Genomic DNA, 14,772 nt, shown 5'->3' with positions numbered 1-14,772 from the left:
AAACTCCTAGCTAATAAAGCATGGCATGAGCAACTATAATCTCTAATTGTCATTGCAAACATGTTTCATTCATAATAGGCTGAATCAGGGACAATGAACTAATCATATTTACAAAAACAAAATAGGTCGAGTTCATACCAGCTTTTCTCATCTCAATCAGTCCATCATATATCGTCATTATTGCCTTTCACTTGCACGACCGAACGGTGTGGATAATAATAATAGTGCGCGTGCATTGGACTAAGCTGGAATCTGCAAGCATTTAATACAAGGGAGAAGACAAGGTAATATGAGCTCTTGGTTAGATCAACAATAATGCATATGAGAGCCACTCAACATTTTCATCATGGTCTTCTCCTCTCGACCCCCAAAGAAAAGAAAATAAACAAAACTATTTACACGGGAAAGTTCCCAACAAGCAAAAGAAGAATGAGAAATCTTTTGGGTTTTCTTTTAATTACTACTACTGCATGCATGTAAAGTAAACTAGCTAAAATCTACAACTATTTTTTTTGGTTTTAATAAGGTTTTTTCAAACACACAAGAAGAATGCTGGAAAAGAAAATAAACTAGCATGGATGGTACTATGAAAAAGTATGAGCACCGACAACTAGAATGAGTGTGTGAACATGAATGTAATGTAGGTGAGAAATACGTACTCCCCCAAGCTTAGGCTTTTGGCCTAAGTTGGTCTATGGCCACTGCTGGCCCGGTGGATATCCAAAGCTGTAGCTGGGGTCGTACTAAGATGCAGCAGCTACTGCCTGACGAGCTGCAGCTTGAGGTGAGTTGCCTCCGTCCTCCTCTCATATTCGTTCGCTTCCTCCCTGGTTATAACATATCTCCTTTTTGCCTGAAAGTCAAAGAAAGTAGGAACAGGGAGGGCAACATGGACAGTGCACCGTCTGTCAAAGATTAGTCGGTACTAGAGGAACTGCTCATTCCTCTCAACAAACTGATGGCGAACCATAGCATTATATCTAGATAAGCAGGTGGCAGTTCCATATCATTTCCATGTATGGGTATATTAAGATAATTAGCTACACGAGTTGCATAAATTCCACCAAACAAATCTCCACTTATACTGTTGTGATGCAACCTTCGTGCAACAATGGCCCCCAAGTTATATTGTTTATCACCTAATTCCGCACTCTTGAGGACACTAAGATCTGGAACGCACATGTGACAAGCTTCATCTTTACCGTTAATGCATCTACCAATGAAGATAGCAAAATAATGTACGGAAGGGAAATGAGCGCTCCCTATGGTAGCTTGTGTGATTTCCCTAGATTCCCCCACAGTAATACTAGCAAGAAAGTATTTATATTCAGATTTGCGAGGTTCACTAACATTGCCCCACTGTGGAAGTTTACAAGCAATATTAAAATCTTCTAGGTCCATGGTATACGATTTATCATAAAGATCAAATAAAATAGTGTGAGAATTGCGCGAGGATGTAAATTTAAACCTTCTCACAAAGGAATCAGTTAGATAGCGGTATTGCCGGCACTTATCTGACACGAAGCCCTCAAGATCAGCGTTACACACATACGCGTCAAATTCATCCTTGATGCTTGCCTGGACCATAAATTCCTCCGACGGCCATTCACAAGGCCGCACTTGAGCATCCCTTGGTGGTTCATCGTCTGGCTCATGTATCGCGAGCCTTGGTCCTTGCTTCCTTGAGGAACCACCTTGGTACATTTTCCTAAACATTTTCTTTCTCTGAAAAATTTATGAAATTTTAGTGACTCAAAAATAAAAAGTGAATCAAACTCAACAAGATTGATAGCAACTACTCCTACAAGTGCCTAGAGGCCATATCATGCATTAAAACTACTTTTGACCACATAAATTTGACATGCAAGCTCAAGAACATGGTCGCCTAAGCAGCAAAAATTTGCAATAAATAAAGCACTAGAACAAAAACTAATTGGACCATTGGAGGAGTCACATACCAAAGAACAATCCCCCAAAGCAGTTTTGTGAATGGAGCTTTGAGCTAGGAGATCGAAAATGGCAGCAAGATGAGCTAGAACTCGGGTTTGAGCTGTGGGGTGATTTTTCTGTAGGAAGATGAAGTGTGTGGGTGCTGGAATAAGTGAAGGGGGCCCATGTGGGGTCCACGAGGCTGGGGGCGCGCCCTAGGGGGTGGGTGCGCCCTGGACCCTCGTGGCCAGGTGGTGTGGCCCCCTGGTGTGTTCTCAGTGCCAATAATTCTTAAATATTCTAAAAAATCATATTTCATTTTCAGGACATTTGGAGAACTTTTATTTTCGGGGTATTTTTTATTGCAAGGATAATTCAGAAAACAGACAGCAATTATTATTTTTGCTTTATTTAATCTAAATAACAGAAAGTAAAAGGAGGGTACAGAGGGTCATGCTTTCTAACTTCATCCATCTCATGCTCATCAAAAGGAATCCACTAACAAGGTTGATCAAGTCTTGTTAACAAACTCTTTCCGAATAACATGAAACCGAAGAATTTTTGAATAACACTAAGTTACCTCAATGGGGATATGCATGTTCCCAACAATAAGAATATCATATTTCTTCTTGATAGTAGGAAGAGGGAATTCAAAACCTCCAATAGTAATCATTGAAATTTTTCCAATAGAATTGATACTGTTGACTTGAGGCTGTTTCCTCAGAAAGTGTACCGTATGCTCATTACCATTAACATGAAAAGTGGCATTGCCTTTGTTGCAATCAATAACAGCCCCTGCAGTATTCAAAAAGGGTCTACCAAGGATAATAGACATACTATCGTCCTCGGGAATATCAAGGATAACAAAGTCCATTAAAATAGTAACGTTTGCAACCACAACAGGCACATCCTCACAAATACCGACAGGTATAGCAGTTGATTTATCAGCCATTTGCAAAGATATTTCAGTAGGTGTCAACTTATTCAAATCAAGTCTATGATATAAAGAGAGAGGCATAACACTAACATCGGCTCCAAGATCACATAAAGCAGTTTTAACATAGTTTCTTTTAATGGAGCATGGTATAGTTGATACTCCTGGATCTCCTAGTTTCTTAGGTATTCCACCTTTAAAAGTATATTGGCAAGCATGGTGGAAATTTCAGCTTCCGGTATCTTTCCTTTATTTGTAACAATATCTTTCATATACTTAGCATAAGGATTCATTTTAAGCATATCAGTCAAACGCATATGCAAAAAGATAGGTCTAATCATTTCAGCAAAGCGCTCAAAATCCTCATCATCCTTTTTTCTTGGATGGTTTAGGAGGAAAAGGCATGGGTTTCTGAAACCATGGTTCTCTTTCTTTACCATGCTTCCTAGCAACGAAGTCTCTCTTATCATAACGTTGATTCTTTGATTGTGGGTTATCAAGATCAACAGCAGGTTCAATCTCTACATCATTGTTATTGCTAGGTTGAGCATCAACATGAACATCATCATTAACATTATCACTGGGTTCATGTTCATTACCAGATTGTGTTTCAGCATCAGAAATAGAAATATCATTGGGATTCTCAGGTGTGTCAACAACAGGTTCACTAGAAGCATGCAAAGTCTTATAATTTTTCTCTTTCTTCTTTTTAGAAGGACTAGGTGCATCAACATTAGTTCTCTGAGAATCTTGCTCAACTCTCTTAGGGGGGCCCTCAGGATATAGAGGTTCCTGAGTCATTTTACCCCCTCTAGTCACAACTCTAATAGCATTATCATTTTTCTTATTATTTAATTCATTGAGCAAATCATCTTGTGCTTTAAGCACTTGTTCTGCTTGAGTGGTAATCATAGAAGCATGTTTACTAATAAGTTTAAGTTCACCTTTAACTCTAGACATATAATCACTCAAGTGTTCAATCATATAAGCATTACGTTTCAATTGTCTACCAACATAAGCATTGAAGTCTTCTTGTTTAACAATGAAATTATCGAACTCATCCAAGTATTGGCTAGCAAACTTAGTAGATGGGATTTCAACCTTATTAAATCTATAGAGAGAATTTACCTTTGCTACCTGTGTCGGGTTATCAAGACCATGTATTTCTTCAATAGGTGGTAAATTCTTAACATCTTCAGCTTTAATACCCTTTTCTTTCATAGATTTCTTTGACTCTTGCATATCTTTATGACTGAGAAATAGAATACCCCTTTTCTTCGGAGTTAGCTTGGGAGTTGGTTCAGGAAGTGTCCAATCATTATCATTACTCAACATATTATTCAATAGCAATTCAGCTTGATCAACAGTTCTTTCCCTGAAAACACAACCAGCACAACTATCCAGGTGGTCTCTGGAAGCATCGGCTAGTCCATTATAAAAGATATCAAGTATTTCATTTTTCTTGAGAGGATGATCAGGCAAAGCATTAAGTAATCAGAGAAGCCTCCCCCAAGCTTGTGGGAGACTCTCTTCTTCAATTTGCACAAAGTTATATATTTCCCTTAAGGTAGCTTGTTTCTTATGAGCGGGGAAATATTTAGCAGAGAAGTAATAAATCATACCCTGGGGACTACGCACACAACCAGGATCAAGAGAATTAAACCATGTTTTAGCATCACCCTTTAATGAGAACGGAAATAACTTAAGGATATAGTAGTAACGGATTTTTTCCTCATTAGTGAATAGGGTGGCTATATCATTCAATTTAGTAAGATGTACCACAACAGTTTCAGATTCATAGCCATAAAAAGGATCATATTCAACCAAAGTAATTATCCCAGGATCGACAGAGAAATCATAATCCTTATCAGAAATACAGATAGGTGAAGTAGCAAAAGCAGGGTCATATTTCATTCTAGCATTCAAAGATTTTTCTTTCAGCTTAGCTAACAATTTCTTAAGACATATCTATCTTTGCAAGCTAAAAAATCTCTAACAATTTCTTCATCCATAACATAACCCTCAGGCACATCAGGCAATTCATATCTAGGGGGAGAATCTTCATCATCACTTTCATCAATATTATCAGTTTCAATAATTTCATTCTCTCTAACCCTAGCAAGTTGTTCATCAAGAAATTCACCTAATGATACAGTATTATCAATTATAGAAGTAGTTTCATCATAAGCATCATGCATAGCAGAAGTGGCATCATCAATAACATGCGACATATCAGAATCAATAGAGGAGTAGGTGTCGCAAGTTTACTCAAAACAGAAGGTGAATCAAGTGCAGAGCTAGATGGCAGTTCCTTACCTCCCCTCGTAGTTGAGGGAAAAATCTTGGTTCTTTCATCTTTCAAGTTCCTCATAGTGATCAACAGATATAATTCCCAAGTGACTCAAAGAATAAAGCTATGCTCCCAGGCAACGCCGCCAGAAAATAGTCTTGATAACCCACAAGTATAGGGGATCGCAACAGTTTTTGAGGGTAGAGTATTCAACCCAAATTTATTGATTCGACACAAGGGGAGCCAAAGAATATTCTAAAGTACTAACAGTTGAGTTTTCAATTCAACCGCACCTAAAAGACTTAATATCCGCAGCAAAGTATTTAGTAGCAAAGTAATATGGAAATAGTGGCAACGGTGGCAAAAGTAATAGTATTGCTTTTGTAGTGATTGTAACAGTAGCAATGGAAAAGTAACTAAGCAAAGATCAATATGTGAAAAGCTCGTAGGTAATGGATCGATGATGGATAATTATGTCGGATGCGATTCCTCATGCAACAGTTATAACATAGGGTGACACAAAACTAGCTCCAGTTCATGAATGTTATGTAGGCATGTATTCCCAATATAGTCATACGTGCTTATGGAAAAGAACTTGCATGGCATCTTTTGTCCTACCCTCCCGTGGCAGCGGGTCCTATTGGAAACTAAGGGATATTAAGGCCTCCTTTTAATAGAGTACCGAACAAAGCATTAACACTTAGTGAATACATGAACTCCTCAAACTATAGTCATTACCGGGAGTGGTCCCGATTATTGTCACTTCGGGGTTACCGGATCATAACACATAGTAGGTGACTATTGACTTGCAAAATAGGATCAAGAACTCACATATATTCATGAAAACATAATCGGTTCAGATCTGAAATCATGGCACGCGGGCCCTAGTGACAAGCATTAAGCATAGCAAAGTCATAGCAACATCAATCTCAGAACATAATGGATACTAGGGATCAAACCCTAACAAAACTAACTCGACTACATGATAAATCTCATCCAACCCATCACCGTCCAGCAAGCCTACGATGGAATTACTCACGCACAGCGGTGAGCATCATGAAATTGGTGATGGAGGAAGGTTGATGATGACGATGGCGATGGATTCCCCTCTCCGGAGCCCCGAACGGACTCCCGAATAGCCCTCGCGATAGAGATTAGGGCTTGGCGGCGACTCCGTATCGTAAAACGCGATGAATCCTTCTCTCTGATTTTTTTTCTCCCCGAACGTGAATACATAGAGTTGGAGTTGACGTCGGTGGAGCCTCAGGGGGCCCACGAGGCAGGGGGCGCGCCCTGCACCCTCGTGGACAGGGCGTGGGCCCCCTGATGTTGATTATTTTCGCCAGTATTTTTTATTTATTCCAAAACATGTCTTCATTGATTTTCAAGTCATTCCGAGAACTTTCATTTCTGCACAAAAATAACACCATGGCAATTCTGCTGAAAACAGCGGCAGTCCGGGTTAGTTCCATTCAAATCATGCAAGTTAGAGTCCAAAACAAGGTCAAAAGTGTTTGGAAAAGTAGATACAATGGAGACGTATCAGCCACGACCACTATGCTCTGCCAGTGATTAGTGCTCGCATTTTCTAGATTTATTTCAGACCTTTCGGTGATGTGGGTTCAGTGGGAGGAGACGTTTCCGTCAACTACGAAGGCGTCTGTGATGATTTTGTCAATTTTAAGATGATGTGTGCATTGAGTCTTTTCAAGGTGCTAGTAGACAACCTACTTTGATGCAAAGTTTAAATTGGTAAAGAAAAGCTAAAAATTGTTAGTTGCCTATTCACCCCCCCCCTCTAGTCAACTATATCGATCCTTGAAAAGCTAATGCCATGTGTTGATGGTCCTTTTAAGGTGTTAGAGAAAATAAATGATAATGCATATAAATTTGAGCTGCATGTAGATTTTGGGGTTAGTCCCACTTTTAACGTTGCAGATTTGAAGCCTTATTTGGGTGAGGAAGATGAGCTTCCATCGAGGACAACTTTATTTCAAGAAGGGGCGGATGATGAGGACATCAATACCATTGTTACACCCACAGCCCCTGCTGCTATACATACTAGACCAATCATTAGAGCTCGCGCACGCCAATTGAATTACCAGGTACTTTCGTTTCTTGGTAACAATTCTAATGTTCATGAGAATATGATGCTGCCTAAATTGAATACATTTGTGTTGATTACTAATGAAGGGGCTAGCATGGACAAGAGGAATGAACACTAGAGTAGAAACAAGCATGGAGATGAAGGCGCGCGCGAAGGGAACCGGAACAACGTTTCTAGTGTAGATTTCAGTACTTTGAAGCCTCCTTGATGACATACAAGGACATGGACGAAATATACAAGATGCCCTTTCATAAATTTCATCCATAGCTTATAGGGTCTTTTACATTTGTGTCCCTAACTCGAACCCACTACTTAAATTTACCCCTAATTTCGAAGGGTGCTCAAATTTACCCCTCTGCCATTAGGTGTCCTTATAGAAATGCCATTCCGTGCCGTTACCGTACAGTTAAAGGGCTTTGACCGCTATTTGATCGTTTCTTTGACATTTTCGCCCCTGTCTCCATGTGCCACTTACTGATGGGACCGACTCTCAAAAAATAAAATGGAAAAATGCCTTTCTCTCACCCCTCTCTCTCACACACTTACATGTGGGGCCCCTCATCCATAAAAAACTCTCTCTCACCTCCCCCTCTCTTTATCTCTCCCCCTGCCGAACGACAGCCCGACGGCCGGTACCTCTCAACTCCGGCGAGAGTGTCGACGGGCGCTACGTTGGCCACTGGCCTCCCTTGACGCGGCAACCCTCTCTCCCTTGTTCTCTCTCTGTCGCTTGCCTTCGTTCTTGTCCCGCCCTCTAGCCCTGTCACGCAAGCACGCCAGAGAGCACCGCGTCACCGGCGTCTATCAAGTACATGGCCAACGGTGACCCGAAGCGCCGCCACCTTGCCAGGAATCTCATACACCATGATCTCGTCCTACCAGCCTATGATATTGACAAGAGACGTCCAGGACAGAGCGCCACAACACATCTGCCCTGCCGCCGAGCTCGGACTGCCTCCTTCGATTCGACGCCGTTGGAGCACGTCGGCCGATCCCAGCGGTTCCTCTGGCATCTTGATGTACTAAAGAAGACCTAGGAGTCCTCCATAGCAAGCTCCATGGCCTTGGGCCGTCTTCCCCATGAGCTCCGAGCTCTGCCATGGCCGCCATCGTCGAAGTCGTCGCTCCAGTCTTCCCCGAACCCCAGGGACATCGCCATCATGCTCCTAGTCGGCTCCTTAAGTTCACACAGGCAGTTTTCCTCTCACTCCCCCTTGCATGGTAGTTGCCGCACTTGCGCCGCCCGGAGCCGTCGCAGGAATGGTCACTGTCGTTCGCTCCGGCGACCATATGGTCCGAAGAGCACATTCCTGGACGCGGTAGAGTAATGGCTATCGCCTAGTTCCCTCGACCAGCCTCCTCATGGCCTCCCAGCGTGGCTCTGCCGTGGGATTTGGTCGTCGCCGGCAACCGTCGGACTAGTTTGAATAGTCATGTTCTTTTTTCTTTTTTTCTAGACTGGCCCCACATGTAAGTGTGTCCGAGAGAGAAAGTGTTTTTCGTTTTATTTTTTAAGAGTGGGACCCACAAGTAAGTGGCACATGGACACAAGGGTAAAACTGTCAAAGAAACGGCCAAATAACGGCCAAACAACTTTGACTGGACGGAAATGGCACGGAGGAGCATTTCTATAAGTGCAACTAACGGCACGAGGGCAAATTTGAGCAGGCTTCGAAATTAGGGGCAAATCTGAGTAGGTGGTTCGAGTTAGGGACACAAATGCAAATGGCCCTAGCTTATAATAGGTGCTATGCCACCTTATTTTTGGGTCAGGCCCATGTAATTTCGAAATACTTGAGTATAGGATATTTTTAGAGTCCTGTGTGTGGGGAAACAAGAGTTAGGGTTGGTTTCAGACCCCTCCTCCAAGGGTCATAAAATCCCCCCCCTCTTCCTCCATATATACAACCCTTAGGGCGTCGTTTAGACTTTGGGTTTGTTTAGATTAAAAGTTTGTCATAGTTGCAACTTCGCGTACTTCGTGTGTGTTCAATGACCAGACCAAGCGTCACAAAACCCCACTTTCATCAATAAAGCTTTCCTCTTATATTCGCAATATCCAGATTGCAATCTCAGTTTCTTGCTTGTTCTTCGTTTGCTCGCAGGAAATAGACCCTCCTGGTGAGGTTGATCATGCTTCGGCGTGGTCAATAACCCCTTGAAAGTTGGTTTAGCGATTGCTAAGGCGTGACGTCTTCGCACGTTCGTAGTCGGATCGTCAAAGTCGATTACCATAGAAAATGATAGCTATCTCATCGAAACATCGGGACACCTTCGCCTCTATTAAAGGCCTCTTGGGCCAATCTGTTCGTAGGCAGGGTCCGGATGTCTGACCGTTGAAGGGTCGGATGTTTGGGTTCGCTCTAGGGGTTGTCTTCCACATGTGAGTGCTCTAGGGAGCGGCATCCAAGAAGCAAGCCAGGCATCAGGCTTGAGCAGAAACCTTCTGTTGGTTAGCCGAATTTCTGGGCTTTAGGCCAGACATCCAGGCTGGCTGGCAAATCGTTTTCTGACAACTTATCATACATTGTTTTCCAAGTCAATTGCATCTATATTCCCCGAACTCACCGGTTACGTCTACAATGGTCCTCAAACTTGCAAAGTGCATCGCTATGGTCTTCATATTCATGAATACAGTGCATATTAAGTATGAAACAACAAAATCGACGGAGATCATGCTGTTTGGTAAGTCTCAAGAGATGAAACTTGGTATGTACATATGTTTTGTAACACAAGTTTTGGAGGACAAAAAATTAAACTTAAAGCTTAAGATAACATAACTTAAAAAAAGATCTACAAGGCTAGGAGTAAGAATAAAATCAAATGGAAGACCATTAAGGTTGGAAGAATGAAATCTTTTTTCTCGAATATGCACGAGTGTGCATATCATATATTAAAGAAGAAAGGCAAAGAAAGCCTCAACCACAATTACACAGTATTTAGTACATATCACTCTTCACTAACCTCCCACCTCTCCACCCTACTAAAGAAGGGAGCTACATTCCTGTCGGTGTCAAAACCGGCGGACCTCGGGTAGGGGGTCCCGAACTGTGCGTCTAGGATCGATGGTAACAGGAGACAAGGGACACAATGTTTTACCCAGGTTCGGGCCCTCTTGATGGAGGTAAAACCCTACGTCCTGCTCGATTAATATTGATGATATGGGTAGTACAAGAGTAGATCTACCACGAGATCAAGGAGGCTAAACCCTAGAAGCTAGCCTATGGTATGATTGTTGTATATATTGTATATCTATCGACTAGCCTAGCCTTGGTTTATATAATGCACCGGAGGCCTAGGATAACAAGAGTCCTAGCTGAATACGCCGGTGGGGAGAAGTCCTTGTCTTGATCGCCAAGTCTTGTGGAATCTTCCTTGTATGCGGCAGCCGTCCGAACTGGCCCATGAGTATACGGCCACGGGGGTCCTCGGCCCAATCTAATAGATCGGGAGACGACGTGGTGAGTACCCCCTAGTCCAGGACACCGTCAGTAGCCCCCTGAACCGGTCTTCAAGTTAGGGACGCTCCTTGATTCTTCCGAACTGTTCTTCATCTTCGGTTGCCGGTCTTGAAAACTGGTTCAACAAATCTTCTTTATCTTCGATCTTGAGGATCGCCGAAATGCATTCGACGAGTTTACACGTCGGGTATCCGAGGAGCCCCTTTAAGTTTCCGGCCTTTATCAATGCCTTGTTTATTTTTATGCCACACCTCGGGTTTGAAGTTGTTCCCGGGAGGCAGGGTCCTCTTGCGTCCGAGCTCCAACGCCGGACTGCATTCGAGGTATCTTTTGCAGCCGAGCACCAACGCCGGACCGCTTTCCAGCTCTAGCGCCGGAATGTATCCGAGCTCCAATGTCGGACTATGTATCCGAGATCCAACGCCGGACTGTATATCCGAGCTCCAACGCCGAAATATATCCGAGCTCCAACGCCGGACTGTGTCCAGGCTCCAATGCCGGACTATATCCGAGGTGTCATATCACCTTGGTTCAAAAAAGTTGAAGGAGTTTAGCCGAGCTTAATGCCGGAAATGCCCTCTATGGAGCCAGCCACTAGCGCCCGAGCTTTATGCCAGACTGTGTATCCGAGGTGGTGCACCACCCCGACTGCGGGCCGATTTTTTGTCAATATTTTTGATTGGTGCAATTTATTCTTTGCCGAGATATATAGCCAGTAGCCCTCAAGGTGTGTATCGGTCTAAAACCCGAGATGCACATGAAGGATGACATAAGACCGCTGATCCCAGTAGCCGCTGAGACTCAGGTTGATTTGCAAAATCGGCCTGAGGATCAAGTCCTAGCTCGGCAGAATACTTCGGGACACAAAAGCGGCATGCTCAGTCCTCAAGACTCAGGTTGGGTGCGGCCGACCAACCTGAGGATCAAAATCTCCTCGGAAACTATATTGCACATAAAATTTTCTGCATTGGACAAGCAATGCAGTAGCCCCCGAGACACTGGTCGGGTGGCAACACCAGATCAGGGGATCGATGTGCCCCTTTAATATTTGTAAATAATAAGCCCGAAGCCCAGTAGCCCCCGAGCCTTAATGCGGGCACGGGTGGCCGAATTAAGGATCAATATCCATAGTAAAGTCACAAATTATGTGTAATGACTCTATGTATCCAAGTACTTTACGTCATTAATGCTCGGATCCGCATTGTACAAAACTTTGTTGACCAACCATCGGCTTCCACCTCCTTGGCCAGTAGCCGAGGAGTGTTTGTCCTACTTTATAAAGCCTTTATGAGGGAAAAGATTTATGACAAACAAGGCAATCTGGCCACACGGTTTTATAAACAAAGGTACGCAGAGAGATATGTTATATTACTGTTTAACAGAAGAAATGTATTCCAAAGAAAATAGTCCCGCTATCGGTTCCTTTCTTTGGGTTGTCATGCTAAGCATGATCATGAAACCTCAGCTCGAATGTACGAGCAAAAAATCGAGGATTTAGTTTGGGAGGCCAGTTAATAGCCCCCGGTAGTGTTCGGCGACAGTCGAGGTCAAGCCGTAAACACTTCGGCCAATGTTATGAATGGCCTGTCATAGTCATCGGATCGCTGACCACTTTACGCTTATTGTGACAGTCAGTTTTCGGCTTTCTCCACTAAGGTGCTTAACCATGTGAGCTGGAAGCACAATCGCAGTGGTTCTCCCTTTGCACGCCTAGCCGAACAAAAGGGAACGTAGGAAGCAAGTGCAGGAGCCGGGCAACCAAACTATTGACCAAAGACACAATTCGAAACCGATGCATATATAGCAATATCTGAGAATGTTTTTGCCGAATCCCTAAAGGTGTCCGGCGTTGCACTGCGAGACTAATGATGGAAAAACACAAATAGTTTAAAAGTGCCAAAAAGCTTGGAAAACCAAGAAACGTCAGTAAAAACATGACGTCCGAACAAGATCAAGTGTTCGGTGCCAATCCGAAAATTGGTCTTAGAAAAAAGTAGTGCTTCTATCGTCCTTTAACATGACACATCCTATCTCAAGACTTCGAGCGGGTCAGCCTACGGCTTCAACCTCCTATCCCGAGGGCGGAGTACTTCTCATTAGGCCAGTTTAGCAAACTAAACTCTAGCAGCTTTGAGAGAGAAATTAGGCTCCCCGGCTAGTGACCGCACACTCGCGTCGAAAAAAGGAGTGATAAATAATAATAATAGAACTTTGCAACGACTGAGAAGAAGAACACTTATTATAAAACGGCTCAAATAAACTTAAGAGCCCCCAAGTGACTTGGGTAGAAGAATGATTGCATGTACCGAAGTACTTATATCATATCTATGTTCAACCGAACTTTAAATGCGTCTTAACCGACCGTCGGCTTCTCCCTCTTCGGTTAAGGACCGAAAAGTGTTATGTACTCCATCGGTCGAGAATATCGACGGTGTTTCCAATAACCAGGCAATCAGGCCTTAAGGCTGTAACAGACAAAGCGCGCTCAGGGAACTTATGCTATATTACTGCGAAGAGTAAGAAGCATCTTCGAAGAAAATAGTACCCCCACCGATACCTTTCTTCGGTGCTCATTGTTATTATGAGACTTGTGCAATAGATTTTTTGTACTCATGAGTTCCGTTGTGTGCCGACCATCATTGAATAACTATAAGAGCGCTAGCTTTCGGCTTCACCCAGTCTGAGGTCCGGCTCGGGTGACCCGATCGTGACAATCGCAGAGGTGCTCCCTTTACTCCCTAGCCGAACAATCGGGAACGTAGGGGTAAACACAGGAGAGAGGCAACCTAGCTTGCAAATCGCTTAAGTCAATGTGGTGCATATTGTGGCGTAATACACGAACAAGGAATGAAGCCGTACAAGTATAATCATATGCAATAGGAAAAGCTTCATAAAGGAAGCCCCAAAGTAAACGGGGTATTTGAATTTATGCGTCACAAACAAAGTTTGGACAAGGAAATTTTTTAGAAGCAACTTTTTTCCAAAAAAGTATAATGCTTGGTCGAACCGAACGCAAGTTAGAAATTAAAGCTTTGAGCATGAAAGCAACTTAGCTGGTTAATGTGTTCGGCATTGATGACGCGGTCCGAGCTTGATGCGGGGCAAGGTTCCATCCCTCAAGCCGGTCCCGAGGTGGCGGAGCGGAGAGCTTGACACGCCGAAGTGGTGACATAGCACGATCAATGCAGACCGGCAGAGTGACGCCAAAGTCCCTGGATCATTTTTCTGTGCACAAAAAATAGTGCAAACCGGAGATAATAGTAATAATGATAATTAAAAAAATCGTTGCATAATAAATAATTTATGCAAAGTGAGTAATAAAAGAAATATGGCCTGGCGCCGAAGTCAAGTCGATGCAGGGCGTCGGCGTGATGCGGTAAAGGCGTGGCAAAGCCTGAATTCGCAGGTCGGTCCGAGCTCCGAGTGCGGCGTTCGCCGGACTATGTACGGAAACTGACCGAACCACCATGCGACTGTCGTTAATGTAGCCACCATTTGATAGACCTGTGTACATATGACGGACAAACCAGAGTAATAATTCCTTGGAAAAAATGAACCCAAACAAGCAAAAAATATTGGGATTAATAGCACCTGGTTTATTTGTTGTAGCAATCCGAAGGAAGGTGATTCCTAAAATTGGGACCCGCTCCGCACACCCATTGCCTGATGGGTGATAAACCGACGGCATGGCAATGCTGGTAAAGGTTGACTCGCCGAGGCAAAGCCCTCGGCCCAGCTAATGTGATGGAGCTGGTCGGCTAGTGACGCCGAAGTGTCCGGAGTAGGTTGATGAAGAGATGGCGAAGCCCTCGATCTAGCCGAGATGTCGAAGCCTCGATGTCAGCCGATGAGTCGAAGTAGGTCGGCGTGATGGACACCAGCTTGAAGAAGCAATAGTGCGGCCCTGTCGATGCAGGTCGTGACGTGGTCGATGCCGGCTTGATGAAGCGACCGTGCGGCGATGCCGGTATGCCCGCTCCGTGTAATCCGTGGGGCGGCGATGTTGGTGATGATTTATCCTTCGCGATGCCGGGCTTTTGTTCGGCTTGCC

This window comes from Triticum urartu, chromosome 5A (genome assembly GCF_056163025.1).
Source record: "Triticum urartu cultivar PI428250 chromosome 5A, HENAU_Tu73, whole genome shotgun sequence".
In the NCBI taxonomy this organism is placed as follows: domain Eukaryota; kingdom Viridiplantae; phylum Streptophyta; class Magnoliopsida; order Poales; family Poaceae; genus Triticum; species Triticum urartu.
This window is presented reverse-complemented; position numbering follows the sequence as displayed.